At 39.6% G+C, this 16,344-nt stretch overlaps 1 long non-coding RNA gene across 5 annotated transcripts in view; it reads left to right on the forward strand.

Moving 5' to 3' along the window:
* Positions 1-7: 7 nt before the first annotated feature.
* The window catches only part of LOC103796261 (uncharacterized), a 175,913-nt gene continuing 159,576 nt past the window's right edge, over positions 8-16,344 (forward strand). For all 5 annotated transcript variants that reach the window (XR_013523361.1, XR_013523364.1, XR_004730584.3 and 2 more), the window contains exon 1: positions 8-93. This is a non-coding gene — a long non-coding RNA (uncharacterized LOC103796261). The remainder of the gene's footprint in view (positions 94-16,344) is intronic.

Genomic DNA, 16,344 nt, shown 5'->3' on the forward strand with positions numbered 1-16,344 from the left:
GAGAGGCGGGGCCCGCCGGAAGCCGGAGAAGTGAGCGCCTGTCAGTATCGCGAGATCGGGAGGTTGGCCGGTGGTTTCGTAGCCGCCATCAGGGTAAGGGTACTTGGACTTGGCGGCTTTTGAGTTTGGCTTGGCTCTGCACCTTCCGCGGCCTCCTAGGGTTGGAAAGAGCTGCTTTCCTGACTCTGTTCTCTCCCTTGGGTTTCCCTTATCCTAACCGCTTCGGATCCTTGGCTCCACGCAGAGGAGTCAAGTAGTCGATTCTAGTCCCACCTTGATCATTAGCTCTTTGACCCGGGACTGTTCATTTACCCTCTCTCGGCCTCAGTTTTCGCATCTGTACAACGAGAGGTCCTATCACTTAGGTGCTTTCAATTTTTAAACTCTGAGATTCGGTGGCAATTAAGTGTGTAATGACATGTTGTCAGTTCTCAATTTGTGACAGCGTTGCTTTAAATTTAAAAACCCACCTCTTGAATCTTCCCTCCAAATCTGTTTAAGGGTGAAAAGTACAAAGAGCATGAAACATATCTGGGTGAGGGAGAAAACAAGGTGCTTTGGGTGTACCACAAAGTAACAATTTTATAAGCAGGTGATTCTTATAAAATCTTAAGTAAATGAAATATTTTGAAGCAAATAGTAAATTCTCAGTGCATTACAGATTCTTTGAGCCAATTCTGAAAATTTCATGAACCAAGAAAAGTTTTTGTATTTGCATTTGACTAACATTTACCCAAGCCCTTAGTCTGTGCTGATACTGTGGTAGATGTGTTTACATCCAACATTTCAACACTTCATGATAGGACTGTTTTAATAACTAGTTGCCCCTGGTCCACCCTTTCCATTCACCTTTAGTATTTTTCTTTTCCAAATCCATCATGAATGCCACTACTATGCTCCTTTTTCTCCCCTGGAATTCTGATTTCATCATCACAAGTTCGTTCAGAAACTTTCAATAGTTTCTCTCCTGTTACCTATTTCTAAAGCCTTGCATACTCTGACCCTAACTCATCCAACTAACCTTTCTCATTACCTCTAGGTGCAACCACCACTTCAGTCCAGGTGGTATATTTTCAGTCATGTTTGTTCCTCGTTCTAAGTCTTTATGTTTGTTTTAGAGACATTGTTTCTCTCCGTTGCCCAGACTGGAGTGCAGTGTTGCGATCATTGCTCACTAAACTTGGGCTCAAGACAGCCTCCTATCTCAGCCTTGCCCCTAGTGGGGACTACAGGCAAGCACCACCATGCCTGGCTAATTTTAAAATTTTTAGTAGAGATGGGGGTCTTGATGTGTTGCCCAGGCTGGTCTTGAACTCCTGAGCTCAAGCAGTCCTCCTGCTTAGGCCTCCCAAAGTGCTGGGATTACAGGTGTGGGCCACTGCACCGGGCCCCAAATCTTCATTTATGTTGTTCTTGTGTGGAATGCCCTTATTCATCCCCTCTTATTCTCCAACCTTTGTGCTCACTCAGTTGAACCCATTTCATGGGTCCCTGCTGAAAACATGCCACTTCTACCAAGCCTTCTCTTCATATTGTTCCTCTTTTTTGTCCTCAGATGGCCTAAATACCCTGCAGTAACAGTCAGGTGCTTATTTCTTACTCATTGTCATATCTTCTGTTGTAAATGTGTTTAAGAAATGTTTATTAAACATCTAATATCTACCAGGTGCCTTGATAGGAATACCAGGTGGAGCAAGACAAATGCAAACATTGCCCTTATGTCTTCGAATATTTTTTCTTTCCATTCTCTTGCTCAGCTCCTTTGGTGACTGCTGGAGTCATGTGGATGGACATAGTATACATGTATATTGAGTTATCTGGCATTGTCTCACAGCTCAGTCATGATCTGTTCATTTGTTTTTTTTTTCCTCAAGATTTTCTTTGTGTTTCCTTTTGGATAATTGCTATGTTTTCATGTTCATTAATATTTTTTCAATATCTAATATTGAAATCCTGTCTAGTTTATTCTTCATATAAGACATTGTAGTTGTTGCCTCTGCCAGTTGGATTTAGGTGTGCATGTGGGTTTTACATCTTTTTTTTTTGAGACAGAGTCACTCTGTCACCCAGGCTGGAGTGCAGTGGCATGATCTCAGCTCACTGCAACCTCTACCTCCTGAGTTTAAGCAATTCCCTGCCTCAGCCTCCCAAGTAGCTGGGATTACAGGCATCTGCCACCACACCCAGATAATTTTTCTATTTTTAGTAGAGATGAGGTTTCACCATCTTGGCCAGGCTGATCTTGAACTCCTGACCTCGTGATCCACCCACCTTGGTCTCCTGAAGTGCTGAGATTACTGGCATGAACCACCGTGTCAGGCTGGGTTTTACATATTTTATGTCTTAACATGCTCAATCTTTTCTGTAGCTTCTTAAATATATAGAATACAGTTATAATGTTAGTATCGATTGATTTTTCTCTTCATTATGGCTCATAATTTCCTGTTTCTTGCATGCCTGGATTTTTTTTTTTTAAAACAAAATACTAGACATTGTAAAATTTACTTACTTGAAAAACAATTTTATTCTTTTGGGGTTTGATTTTTTTTTTTTAGGTGGAACCAATTCAGTCTTTTATGTAGGGCTAATTGAATCCCCACTACTAAGGCAATACCCTTCAAAGTTCCTTACCCCATGTGAATTCTGTGGTTTTTCTACTTTGGTGGGAACAAGAACTATTCTTATGAACTCAGATTGTGATTTTTTTTTCTTTGCTCTTTTCCTTTCCCTGTCTGGTAGTTTATTTCTTCTTTTTCTTTTCTTTCTTTCTTTCTTTTTTTTTTGAGATGGAATCTCGCTCTGTCACTGAGGCTGGAATGCAGTGACGCAGTCTCAGCTTGCTGCAGCCTCTGCCTCCTGGGTTCAAGTGGTTCTTGTGCCTCAGCCAGCCAAGTATCTGGGATTACAGCGTCTGTCACCACACCCTGCTAATTTTTGTATTTTTAGTAGAAACGGGGGTTCACCATGTTGGCCAGACTGGCCTCAAACTCCTAACCTCAAGTGATTTGCCCACCTTGGTTTCCCAAAGTGTTGGGATTACAGGTATGAGCCACTGCACCCAGCCTGGTAATTTCTTAACACGTGTAATCATCATAAAATTTCAGAATCCCAGGAATAAATAGAAGACCCTGGATGTTTCCAGAGAGGATAAAAAGTCAAATTCTAAGGATTGGAAATCAGATCAAGATTGTACTTCTCCTCAGCAGCACTGGAAGCTAAGACACAGAGAGCAATTAAATTTATAGAAAAAATTATTTGCAAACTATAAGTCTATACCCACCTGTATTAGGTTTCTAGGGCTGCCATAACAAGCTACAACAAACTGGGTGACTTAAAGCAATATTTACTGTCTCACACTTCTGGAGGCTAGAAGTCAGAAATCAACATGTCACATACTCTCTGAAAGTGTAGAGGATTCCTTCCTTCTCTCTTCCTAGCTTTCTGGTAGTGTGCTGGCAGTCCTTGGTGTTCCTTGGGCTGCAGCTGCATTACTTCAATCTCTCTTGTCGTTATCACATGGCGTCTTCCCCTGTGTATCTGTCGTCAGCTGGTTGTCATCTTATAAGAGCTCCCTACTCCAATATGTCCTTATCCTAAATAAATGATATCATCAATGATCCCATTTTCACTTAAGGTCACATTTTCAGTTTCTGGGAGTTAGAACTTTTATTTATTTTATTGAGGGGAAGAGATACAGTTTACCCTGTAACACCAACCAGAGTATCAATCAGGTATGAAGGAATAATAAAAAATATTTTACACATGTAAGTTCTAAAAAATGTTAATCTTCTATACATACTTTCTCAAGAGCTACTAGAAAATGTGCTCCATCAATAGTAGGAAGTTAGCCAAGCCGAGTACAGTAGCTCACACCTGTAGTTCCAACTACTCAGGAGGCTGAGGTGGGAGAATCACTTAAGCCCAGGAGTTTGAGGCTGCAGTGAGCTATGATTGTGCCACTGCACTCCAGTGTGGGTGACAGAATGAGACCCCATCTTAAAAAAAAAGTTAGCTGGCCAGGCACAGTGGCTAATGCCTGTAATCCCAGCACTTTGGGAGGCTGAGGCAGGTGGATCACTTGAGGTCAGGAGTGTGAAACCAGTCTGGCCAACATCATGAAACCCCATCTCTACTAAAAATACAAAAATTAACCAACAGTGGTGGTGGGTGCCTGTAGTCCTAGCCCCTTGGGAGGCTGAGGCAGGAGAATCACTCAAACCCGGGAAGTGCATCGAGCTGAAATTGTGCCACTGCACTCCAGCCTGGGCGACAGAGCAAAATCTGTCTCAAAGAAAAAAAAAAAGTTAGCCAAAAAAGGTATATGTAATCCAAGAAAAAGAGGATCCAATATAGAAGAGATTAAGGTGATTTCAGAATGATTGGTATACTAGGATTCCTCACAGAAACGGAACCAATAGAGTAGATATGTAGAAAGGATTTTTTATGAGGAATTGGCTCAGGAGACTACAGAGGCCAAGAAGTACCATAATTTGCTGTCTTCAAGTGGGGGACCCAGGAAAGATGGCGTTAGTTCCAGTCCAAGCCTGAAAAACCAAGTCCTGAGAACCAGAGGAGCCTCTGGTTTAAGTAGTAGTCTGAGTCCAAAGACCTGAGAACCGGGATCACTGGAGTCCAGGAGCAGGAGAAGGATGTCCGAGCTCAAGTAGAAAGGGCAAATATGCCCCTTCTCTGTCTTTTTGTTCTATTCAGGCCCTCAGTGGATTGGATAGTGTCTGTTCACATTAGTGAGAGTAATCTTTACTCAGTTTACTGATTAGAATGCTAATCCATTCTAGAAACTTCCTGACACACTCAGAAATAATGTTTTACCAGCTATCTGAGCATACCTTAGCCCAGTCAAATTGACACATAAAATTAATACACCACAACTGTGACGGGAAGCCTAGGGTAGCAGACGTGCAGCTGTCAAAGAGAGCAATCCATTCACATTGGAGCAGGACAGAAGTGGAGGTGAGGTGTTGCCAAGAAAAAAAAGAAATGTGCAATTCAGCAATGTGGGTGAGCATATTCATATCACATTTATGCATTTTAATGGATAGTTTGGGAATACATTGTTAACAGGCTCATGGAAAACTAAGCAAATGGGGGGAAATAAAGCAATTATTAACTAAAAAACCTTAAACAGCTATGTAGTAAAGGAAATACGATGAGTATAAGGTGGATCAGCCACATACAATATATTTAGCAACTTTTAATTTTTTGAGTATAAACCTGTAATGCTGTTTGCATTTTTAAAAACAATTAATAAAAATGAAAATTAATAAATAGCAATTATGTTTTCAATTTGAAACTTTGCTTTTGGGAAGGGGAATAAGAAAACTTAATTATAAGCACAATTTGAATGCTTAAAAAGCACAGACTTGTTAGGTTTAAAGATTAGACAATTTTCATGTAATGGATTTGTAAATCTGCTGTATTTGATATTTGAATTTCATGGAGCTGTAGTCTAGGATTTTCTATTTTTGATCAGATACTCACCCCTGGTTCAATCAGCTCTATCTGGTAGAGTGGAAATAATGGTTTACCCAGGTCTCTGATAGGTCCGGGGGCAGAATATCTTTCCTCAGAAAGGGATAGAGTAGAGCAGGCAATGCATTTGGCCTGTCTAATATAGTACATTACAAATACATTTGGGAAAAATGTTTCAAATTCATTAGGAGCAGCAGCCTGACGTTATGGGAAGAGCACAGGACTAAGTGTCAGAAGCTCTGGTTACTAATCATAGCTGAGACACATTGTGATAGTATGATCTTGAGAATATCACATTCTCACTCTAGATGTGTTTCCTTATCTGGCATGACCACTGAATAAGGTCTGTTTGAGCTAGGTGCAGTGACATCCACCTGTAGTCCCAGTTCTCAGGAGGCTGAGGCAGGAGGATGGAGGCCAGGAGTTTGAGGCTGTATGCTTGTGCCTGTAAATAGCCACTGTACTCTAGCCTGAGCAACATAGCAACACCCCAAACTCTTTAAAAAAAACTGTCAGCACATAAAAATTACCTGACTATGTAAATAAACTAATTAATATTAATATGTATTTATTTAAATCCAGATTCCCTTGAATTTCATGGACTTAACAAATGAGAATCCTTAGGAGAAGGCTCTGGGAATCTATATTTTAAAAAGTCCCTAGTGATTCTGACACTGCTAGCCTGACACAGAGACCTGTGTTCAGGATTTAAAAGATTATTTCTAGGGCCTTTTTTTTTTTGGCTAAAATTCGGTTTCTTTATAAAACTGCAGAGACAAATTACTGAGAAAATGATTTTCACTATAAAAGAACATAGAGCTCTTGCATAAATGGTAGCATTTCTAGCTTATTTTAAAATTTATTTTATATTAATTATTTTAGGCATAGGTAAGGAAGAAAAAAGTTTTGGAAGCTACTTCTAAGAGGGAAAAATATGGCTCAACTAACAACCCATTTGTACTTAACATTCAAAATAAAATAATCAACTGTTCTGTAAGGAGGGAACCCCAAAATGTTCCTCCTTAATTGAAAATTGAAGAGTATTAGAGTTTCAAAAGATCTAGAGAGTCCAACTCCTTCATTTTAAAGAAGAGAAGATGGATTGCTGTCCTGCATCTCAAAGGAGGCCATTTAGAGTATGGACCAAGGGAAGCTGGTTTTCCTTTTATGCCTCTGCCGGGTTATTAAATCACCAGGCCTCCTAATCAAGAATTGCTCTTCAATGGCGGAAGAACTCCTCTTCACCTGTTGCTTCCTCATATTACTTCCTGCCTCAGAGATGTAGAGGAACTTTAAAATTAGAATAGGATGTTTGGGTCTAGACAAATCCCAGTGAAAGCTAACTTATGCAAACTTAGTCTGTATAACAAATGAAAATCCTAAGTTGGCTGCCAAGGTATGAAAGCTTTCTTAACCCAAGACATTGCAAGTACAACGCACTAAGTGAAAAAAAAGAGTGGGTGGGGAATAGTGGGGGTAGAAGGCTGTCTAAAGGGAAGCTAGGAAAATGGAAAGTAATATGGAGAAGCAATATGCTCCAAGTGGAGTGTTTTACTATTTCATAGCCTGTTGAACTATACGCAAATAGGCCCTACTACATAAAACAGCTATTTGAAACAGTTATGTCTTGCAGGGTAGAACATTACTCTCAAGTAAAGGCTTCTAACAGTACAATTAAAGTCTCAGTCTTCTTTTTTCTTTTTTATAAACAATTTCTCTGATGTACTCTTCAGCAAAGTAAAATTTTGAATAAATAGATTCTTTTATTTGAGGTGATACTGTCAAATGTTAAAGAGCCTGCATTTTAAAATGATTTAAACAATATGTGAAAACATTTGGCCTAATTAACTAAACATAACAGTATGGGAAAATCTCTTCAGGAGCACCTTTGAAGGGAAATTTTATCACAGATTTCAGATCAGAACATAGAAACCCATCTGGGAGTTCCAGAGATCTAACATAAACCCTACTTTTCCTTGTAGGATGAGTTGCAGATTCTATTAAAGTGTAAGGATTGACTTTTTTAATGTCACTTGTTTCATCATCACTTTATAGTACATGTAAAGGCACAGATTGATGTATTTTTCTGGCATCTTCCTGACGCACCCTTGCCCTATATAAATCGGTTTGCCAGGATCTTGTCGCTTAAATTAGACATTGCAAACTCTTGGTCCTGCCAACACAGGCGATTGTGCCAATGTTCTCAGCATCTATTGGCACATGAGCTGTTGCCTTTTCTTTTGCTTTCTGCGTGTACCTGGAGCCATCATCCTTCCTTCACAAGGCAACAGTCTGGCTTAGTTGTCCCTGAGAAAGACTTCAGGATTGGTTGGACTCATTCTGGCTCTCTCCAGGGCGTGCATCCTGCACAATGTATTTTCAGCCACACAATGTATTGTTCAGGATTTGTCGTGCACATACTTGCAGATTGGCAGAACCAACTGCCAGAGATGAGAACCTTTTAAGTTGTTGTCAAACGTCATAAAATGTGTTCCATGATTAATTTTGTGGGCACAGATTGGTTTTTGCACAGAGTCCAAAATTTAGGATATGTCACAGTGACTAAATGGCACCGGCATGCTGAATGAATTTGGAATTTGTTTTGTCAAGTGTGGGAGCAGGCACACAGATGGGCTTTGATCCAGTGGTGCTGCTTGGAATTCTCATTATAGCAATGATGTCACTTGTCACGTGGAGTAAGTGATAATGCTGCCAAATTGTGGAAAAAGCAAGGCAAATAGGAAAGTACACAGGCCAAAAGAAAGGACTTAGGTAGCACAGTAAGCTTTCACTATCGGATGACTTCTCCCTAATAGACATAAACATTGTTTTAGGACTGCCAAAAATATGCATAGTAAAAATACAGGCAGAAAGGAAAACTTCCAATTCAAAGGGCCCTTTTTTAAGGGCCTGTAATCCAGGAAGTCTTCACTTTTTAGAGAAAATCAAGTAAAAAAAAATCAAGATTTTTATATTAGGCTATGAAAGATTTTTGAACTGTAAACAGGTATCTTTCTGCAATATCTAACCAAACCAAAGCCAAAGCATTTTGCTTTATAATAAAAGCTTTGTCTACTAAGAAAATCAGCAATCATGCTGGGAAATGGAAAAATAAAAATAAAAACCTTATAGTGGCAAAGAAGTACAGTATATTCTCACCAAGTGTGCACATCAGAATTCTCTGTAGGGCTTTCAAATATATTCATGATGCAGCTAAAGCAGTGCTTAGAGGGAAATTTATAGCTATAAGTGCTTTTATTAAAAAAAGAAAAATATCAAATTGACAGACAACCTAAACTTCTATCTTAAGACACTCAACAAAGAACAAACTAAACTCAAACTAAGTAGCAGAAAGGAAACAACAAAAGTTAGGGCAGAACTAGGATAAAATAAAAACAATACAGAATAGGAAAAAAAATGGAATATAATTAAAAACAAAATTTGGTTCCTTGAAAGGATCAACAAAATTGACAATGCTTTCGCTAGTCTGCCCAGGAAAAAAAGAGGAATTACTAAATCAGGAATGAAACGGGGGACATTACTACCAACCTTACAAGAATAAGATAGAATATAAGGAAATACTATGAAAATCTCTCTCTCTTGCCACACATGCAGTATATAGTATATATAACTGTATATGTATATCATCTAACATCTAATTTGTTGAAAAATATAATTTACATTTTTCATATAATTCATGCCAGAGGGCCACCATGTAAATTTTGACTAAAAAACTCTCGAGTATGGCACGAACATTTGTATTTTCTGAAAATATAAAAGTTTTTGTGATATTGACAAATGTATTTTTTGTTGAGAACCATTGATCTACCACATAGTAAGCATAGAAATTGTTGAATTACAATTAAATATGCATCAATTAAAATTAGGTATAGCTGCATATAAACACAAAAATCCAGGCTGGGCATGTTGGCTCTTGCCTATAATCCCAGTACTTTGGCGTGATCTCAGCTCACTGCAACCTCTGCCTCCTGGGTTCAAGCAATTGTTCTGCCTCAGCCTCCTCAGTAGCTGGCATTACAGGCACCTGTCACGTCGCCCAGCTATTTTTTTGTATTTTTAGTACAAACTGGGTTTCACCATGTTGGCCAGGCTGGTCTCAAACTCCTGATCTCAAGTGATCCACCCACCTTGGCCTCCCAGAGTGCTGAGATTACAAGTGTGAGCCACTGTACCCAGCTATTTCCAGCACTTTGGGAGGCTGAGGCAGGAGTATCACTTGAGGCCAGGAGCTGGAGACCAGCCTGGGTGACATAGCAAGACCCTGTCTCTATAAAAGTAAAAGGTTAAAAAAGTAGCTAGTCATAAAAGTGTATGCTTGTAATCCTAGCTACTTGGGAGGAAGATCGCTTAGGCCCAGAAGTTCAAGGTTGTAGTGAGCTATACTTGTAACACTACACTCCAGCATGGGTGACAGAGCAAGACCCTGTTTTGGGGTGGGGGGGGGTGGGGAGGAAGACTCTGTTTTGAAAAAAAAAAAAAAAAAAAAACAACAAAAAGCAAAACCTCACAAAAGTCCAAAATAACAGTGCATTTAAAGTGAGTAAAAGAAATCCAAAGATAGGTAACTTAGTACAAGTATGACAGTCCCATAGGATCCCAGCTTTTTTCATTTTGCATCACCTTCCTAGGACATGGCTTCCATAGTCAAGTTCACCCATAATCTGAGATGGCTGCAGGAGTTTCAGTCGTTACATGTGAGTTGCATGCCAGAAAAAAGAATAAGAAATTGGAGAAGGATAAAAATCACCCTTCCCAATTGAATAAGCATCTTTAATGCACCCTTTTCAGATGTCCAACATAGTATTTTGACCGATATCTTCTTAGCCAGGCTCAGTTATATGTCTTCATCTTACTGCAAAAGAACTAGGAAATAAAATCTTTTGTTTTGAATGACAAAGAGCCCAGCTACAAAATCTCAACTCTGTCCCCAAGGAAGAAAGTCAAATAAATATGGGGATAAGCCTCCAGCAAACTTTGCCATACTACACTGCAACTTCTGGAAATTAACTCTAAACTTAGTTCCTGAAGCATTCCAGGTCAATAGATTTATTTCCCTTCATTGGAAAGTTTTCAACTTGTTAACTCAAAAATATTTACTAGCAGGTGCTACAGGAGAGAGGAGAGATGTCATATGTGTTCATATCCTTGAGAAACTTTTAGGCAATTTCAGCAAATGGAACCTACACCAATGAGACAATTGGAATGTTATCTACCTGTATGTACTGAAATGCTGTGTTTTATGGTTTGGGCCGCTACTTTATATTTTAAACCTAAAAACCCATTGTCTGCAAACTGACTCAAACTAAATGGAAATGAGCCACATTACTGTTTTAACCTAAACTGAATCTGAAAGCTAATATTTACTCAACTACAAACCATTCAGTAGTGTGAAGATTAACAAACAAGCGGACAACCCTCTCCAGATCTGTGTTTCTCTTTTTCTCTTTATTTTCTTTTCTTTTTTCGGAGTCTCTGTTGCCCAGGCTGGAGTACAGTGGTGCGATCTCGGCTTACTGCAAACTCCGCCTCCCAGGTTCAAGTGATTCTCCTGCCTCGGCCTCCCCAGTAGCTAGGATTATAGGCACCTGCCACCATACTCGGCTTTTTTTTTTTTTTTTTTTTTTTTTTGGTATTTTTAGTAGAGATGGGGTTTCACTGTGTTGGCCACGCTGGTCTCAAACTCCTAACCTAAAGTGATCTGCCTGCCTCGGCCCCGCAAAGTGCTGGGATTACAGGCATGAACAGGCATGAACCACCATGCCCTGTTCTTAGTGCTTCTTATAACTTCCCAGATATGAACAAAACTTTGCAAAAGAGCACTTCAATAATTTTTAGCTTCTCGATCTGGCCATCAAATGGCTAGTCAGAAGACAAACACATCAAGATAACAGGTTTGTCAACTCAAATTATGACCTACTATATCACTGTGCTGAGGCCTAGAGGTACCAGGACTTCACCCTCCTCTCAAACAGCTCATGAACCCAGTGGAAGGGGTCAGACATATATAAGCAACCAACAGAAACAAAAGAGATGGCATTAAATATTATTCTGCTCTTGTCGTTGCTTTAGTTTACTGCTTATTGCTGCTCTTGTTGTTGCTTTAGTTGTAGGGGTTTTAACAGAGTTGCAAAGTGTTGTGGAGTAATGAGTGGGGAGAAATGATTTTTCACTGGAAGTAATCAGAAAACACATTAGAGAGCAGTGGTTCTCAACCGGGGGCATTTTTCAAGCCCGTAGGACATTTGGTAATATTTGGAGATATTTTTAATGGTTACGATGATGGGTAGTGGGGTGAGGGTAAGGGGTTGGTACTGGTATCTAGTGAATAGAGGTCAGAGATGCTGCTAAGCATTTTTCTTTTTTTTTTTTTCCTCTTTCGAATTTATTTTATTTTATTTTTTTTTTTAATTTTTTATTGGATTATAGGTTTTGGGGTACATGAGCAGAGCATGCAAGACAGTTGCGTAGGTACACACATGACAGTGTGCTTTGCTTTTCTTCTCCCCTTCACCCACATTTGGAATTTCTCCCCAGGCTATCCCTCCCCACCTCCCCCTCCCACTGGCCCTCCCCCTTTCCCCCCCAATAGACCCCAGTGTTTAGTACTCCCCTTTCTGTGACCATGTGTTCTCATTTTTCATCACCCACCTATGAGTGAGAATATGCGGTGTTTCATTTTCTGTTCTTGTGTCAGTTTGCTGAGGATGATGTTTTCCAGATTCATCCATGTCCCTACAAACGACACGAACTCATCATTTCTGATTGCTGCATAATATTCCATGGTGTATATGTGCCACATTTTTCCAATCCAGTCTATTATCAATGGGCATTTGGGTTGATTCCAGGTCTTTGCTATTGTAAACAGTGCTGCAATGAACATTCGTGTACATGTGTCCTTATAGTAGAACGATTTATAGTCTTTTGGATATATACCCAGTAATGGGATTGCTGGGTCAAATGGAATTTCTATTTCTAAGGCCTTGAGGAATCGCCACACTGTCTTCCACAATGGTTGAACTAATTTACACTCCCACCAACAGTGTAAAAGTGTTCCTTTTTCTCCACATCCTCTCCAGCATCTGTTGTCTCCAGATTTTTTAATGATCGCCATTCTAACTGGCGTGAGATGGTATCTCAATGTGGTTTTGATTTGCATCTCTCTGATGACCAGTGACGATGAGCATTTTTTCATATGATTGTTGGCCTCATATATGTCTTCTTTCGTAAAGTATCTGTTCATATCCTTTGCCCACTTTTGAATGGGCTTGTTTGTTTTTTTCCTGTAAATCTGCTTGAGTTGTTTGTAAATTCTGAATATCAGCCCTTTGTCAGATGGGTAGACTGTGAAAATTTTTTCCCATTCTGTTGGTTGCTGATCCACTCTAGTGACTGTATCTTTTGCCTTGCAGAAGCTGTGGAGTTTCATTAGGTCCCATTTGTCTATTTTGGCTTTTGTTGCCAATGCTCTTGGTGTTTTGTTCATGAAGTCCTTGCCTACTCCTATGTCCTGGATAGTTTTGCCTAGATTTCCTTCTAGGGTTTTTATGGTGCCAGGTCTTATGTTTAAGTCTTTAATCCATCTGGAGTTAATTTTAGTGTAAGGTGTCAGGAAGGGGTCCAGTTTCTGCTTTCTGCACATGGCTAGCCAGTTTTCCCAACACCATTTGTTAAACATGGAATCCTTGCCCCATTGCTTGTTTTTGTCAGGTTTATCAAAGATTGTATAGTTGTATGTATGTTGTGTTGCCTCCGGTGCCTCTGTTTTGTTCCATTGGTCTATATGTCTGTTTTGGTACCAGTACCATGCTGTTTTGATTACTGTAGCCTTGTAGTATAGTTTGAAATCCGGTAGTGTGATGCCCCCCGCTGTGTTCTTTTTGCTTAGAATTGACTTGGCTATGCGGGCTCTCTTTTGGTTCCATATGAAGTTCATGGTGGTTTTTTCCAGTTCTGTGAAGAAAGTCAATGGTAGCTTGATGGGGATAGCGTTGATTCTGTAAATTACTTTGGGCAGTATAGCCATTTTCACGATATTAATTCTTCCTAACCATGAACATGGAATGTTTCTCCATCTGTTTGTGTCCTCTCTGATTTCGTTGAGCAGTGGTTTGTAGTTCTCCTTGAAGAGGTCCCTTACGTTCCTTGTGAGTTGTATTCCAAGGTATTTTATTCTTTTTGTAGCAATTGCGAATGGCAGTTCGCTCTTGATTTGGCTTTCTTTAAGTCTGTTATTGGTGTAGACGAATGCTTGTGATTTTTGCACATTGATTTTATATCCTGAGACTTTGCTGAAGTTGTTTATCAGTTTCAGGAGTTTTTGGGCTGAGGCGATGGGGTCTTCTAGGTATACTATCATGTCGTCTGCAAATAGAGACAATTTGGCTTCCACCTTTCCTATTTGAATACCCTTTATTTCTTTTTCTTGCCTGATTGCTCTGGCTAGAACTTCCAGTACTATATTGAATAGGAGTGGTGAGAGAGGGCATCCTTGTCTAGTACCAGATTTCAAAGGGAATGCTTCCAGTTTTTGCCCATTCAGTATGATATTGGCTGTTGGTTTGTCATAAATAGCTTTTATTACTTTGAGATAAGTTCCATCGATACCGAGTTTATTGAGGGTTTTTAGCATAAAGGGCTGTTGAATTTTGTCAAATGCCTTCTCTGCGTCAATTGAGATAATCATGTGGTTTTTGTTTTTGGTTCTGTTTATGTGGTGAATTACGTTGATAGACTTGCGTATGTTGAATCAGCCTTGCATCCCTGGGATGAATCCTACTTGATCATGATGGATAAGTTTTTTGATTTGCTGTTGCAATCGGCTTGCCAATATTTTATTGAAGATTTTTGCATCTATGTTCATCATGGATATTGGCCTGAAGTTTTCTTTTCTCGTTGGGTCTCTGCCAGGTTTTGGTATCAGGATGATGTTGGTCTCATAAAATGATTTGGGAAGGATTCCCTCTTTTTGGATTGTTTGAAATAGTTTTAGAAGGAATGGTACCAGCTCCTCCTTGTGTGTCTGGTAGAATTCGGCTGTGAACCCATCTGGACCTGGGCTTTTTTTGTGAGGTAGGCTCTTAATTGCTGCCTCAACTTCAGACCTTGTTATTGGTCTATTCATAGTTTCAGCTTCCTCCTGGTTTAGGCTTGGGAGGACACAGGAGTCCAGGAATTTATCCATTTCTTCCAGGTTTACTAGTTTATGTGCATAGAGTTGTTTGTAGTATTCTCTGATGATGGTTTGAATTTCTGTGGAATCTGTGGTGATTTCCCCTTTATCATTTTTTATTGCATCTATTTGGTTGTTCTCTCTTTTCTTTTTAATCAATCTGGCTAGTGGTCTGTCTATTTTGTTGATCTTTTCAAAAAACCAGCTCTTGGATTTATTGATTTTTTGAAGGGTTTTTCGTGTCTCAATCTCCTTCAGCTCAGCTCTGATCTTAGTAATTTCTTGTCTTCTGCTGGGTTTTGAGTTTTTTTGATCTTGCTCCTCTAGCTCTTTCAATTTTGACGATAGGGTGTCAATTTTGGATCTCTCCATTCTCTTCATATGGGCACTTATTGCTATATACTTTCCTCTAGAGACTGCTTTAAATGTGTCCCAGAGGTTCTGGCACGTTGTGTCTTCATTCTCATTGGTTTCGAAGAACTTCTTTATTTCTGCCTTCATTTCGTTGTTTACCCAGTCAACATTCAAGAGCCAGTTGTTCAGTTTCCATGAAGCTGTGCGGTTCTGGGTCGGTTTCTGAATTCTGAGTTCTAACTTGATTGCACTATGGTCTGAGAGGCTGTTTGTTATGATTTCAGTTGTTTTGCATTTGTTGAGCAGTGCTTTACTTCCAATTATGTGGTCAATTTTAGAGTAGGTGTGATGTGGTGCTGAGAAGAATGTGTATTCTGTGGATTTGGGGTGGAGAGTTCTGTAAATGTCCACCAGGTTTGCTTGCTCCAGGTCTGATTTCAAGCCCTGGGTATCCTTGTTGATTTTCTGTCTGGTTGATCTGTCTAGTATTGACAGTGGAGTGTTAAAGTCTCCCACTATTATTGTGTGGGAGTCTAAGTCCTTCTGTAAGTCATTAAGAACTTGCCTTATGTATCTGGGTGCTCCTGTGTTGGGTCCATATATGTTTAGGATCGTTAGCTCTTCTTGTTGTATCGATCCTTTTACCATTATGTAATGGCCTTCTTTGTCTCTTTTGATCTTTGTTGCTTTAAAGTCTATTTTATCAGAGATGAGAATTGCAACTCCTGCTTTTTTTTGCTTTCCATTAGCTTGGTAAATCTTCCTCCATCCCTTTATTTTGAGCCTTTGTGTATCCTTGCATGTGAGATGGGTTTCCTGGATACAGCACACTGATGGGTTTTGGCTTTTTATCCAATTTGCCAGTCTGTGTCTTTTGATTGGTGCATTTAGTCCATTTACATTTAGGGTTAATATTGTTATGTGTGAATTTGATACTGCCATTTTGATTCTAAGTGGCTGTTTTGCCTGTTAGTTGTTGTAAATTCTTCATTATGTTGAAGCTCTTTAGCATTCAGTGTGATTTTGGAATGGCTGGTACTGATTGATCCTTTCTATGTGTAGTGCCTCTTTTAGGAGCTCTTGTAAAGCAGGCCTGGTGGTGACAAAATCTCTGAGTACTTGCTTGTTCGCAAAGGATTTTATTCTTCCTTCACTTCTGAAGCTCAGTTTGGCTGGATATGAAATTCTGGGTTGAAAGTTCTTTTCTTTAAGAATGTTGAATATTGGCCCCCACTCTCTTCTGGCTTGTAGTGTTTCTGCCGAGAGATCTGCTGTGAGTCTGATGGGCTTCCCTTTGTGGGTGACCCGAC

This window comes from Callithrix jacchus, chromosome 10 (assembly GCF_049354715.1).
Source record: "Callithrix jacchus isolate 240 chromosome 10, calJac240_pri, whole genome shotgun sequence".
In the NCBI taxonomy this organism is placed as follows: Eukaryota; Metazoa; Chordata; class Mammalia; order Primates; family Cebidae; genus Callithrix; species Callithrix jacchus.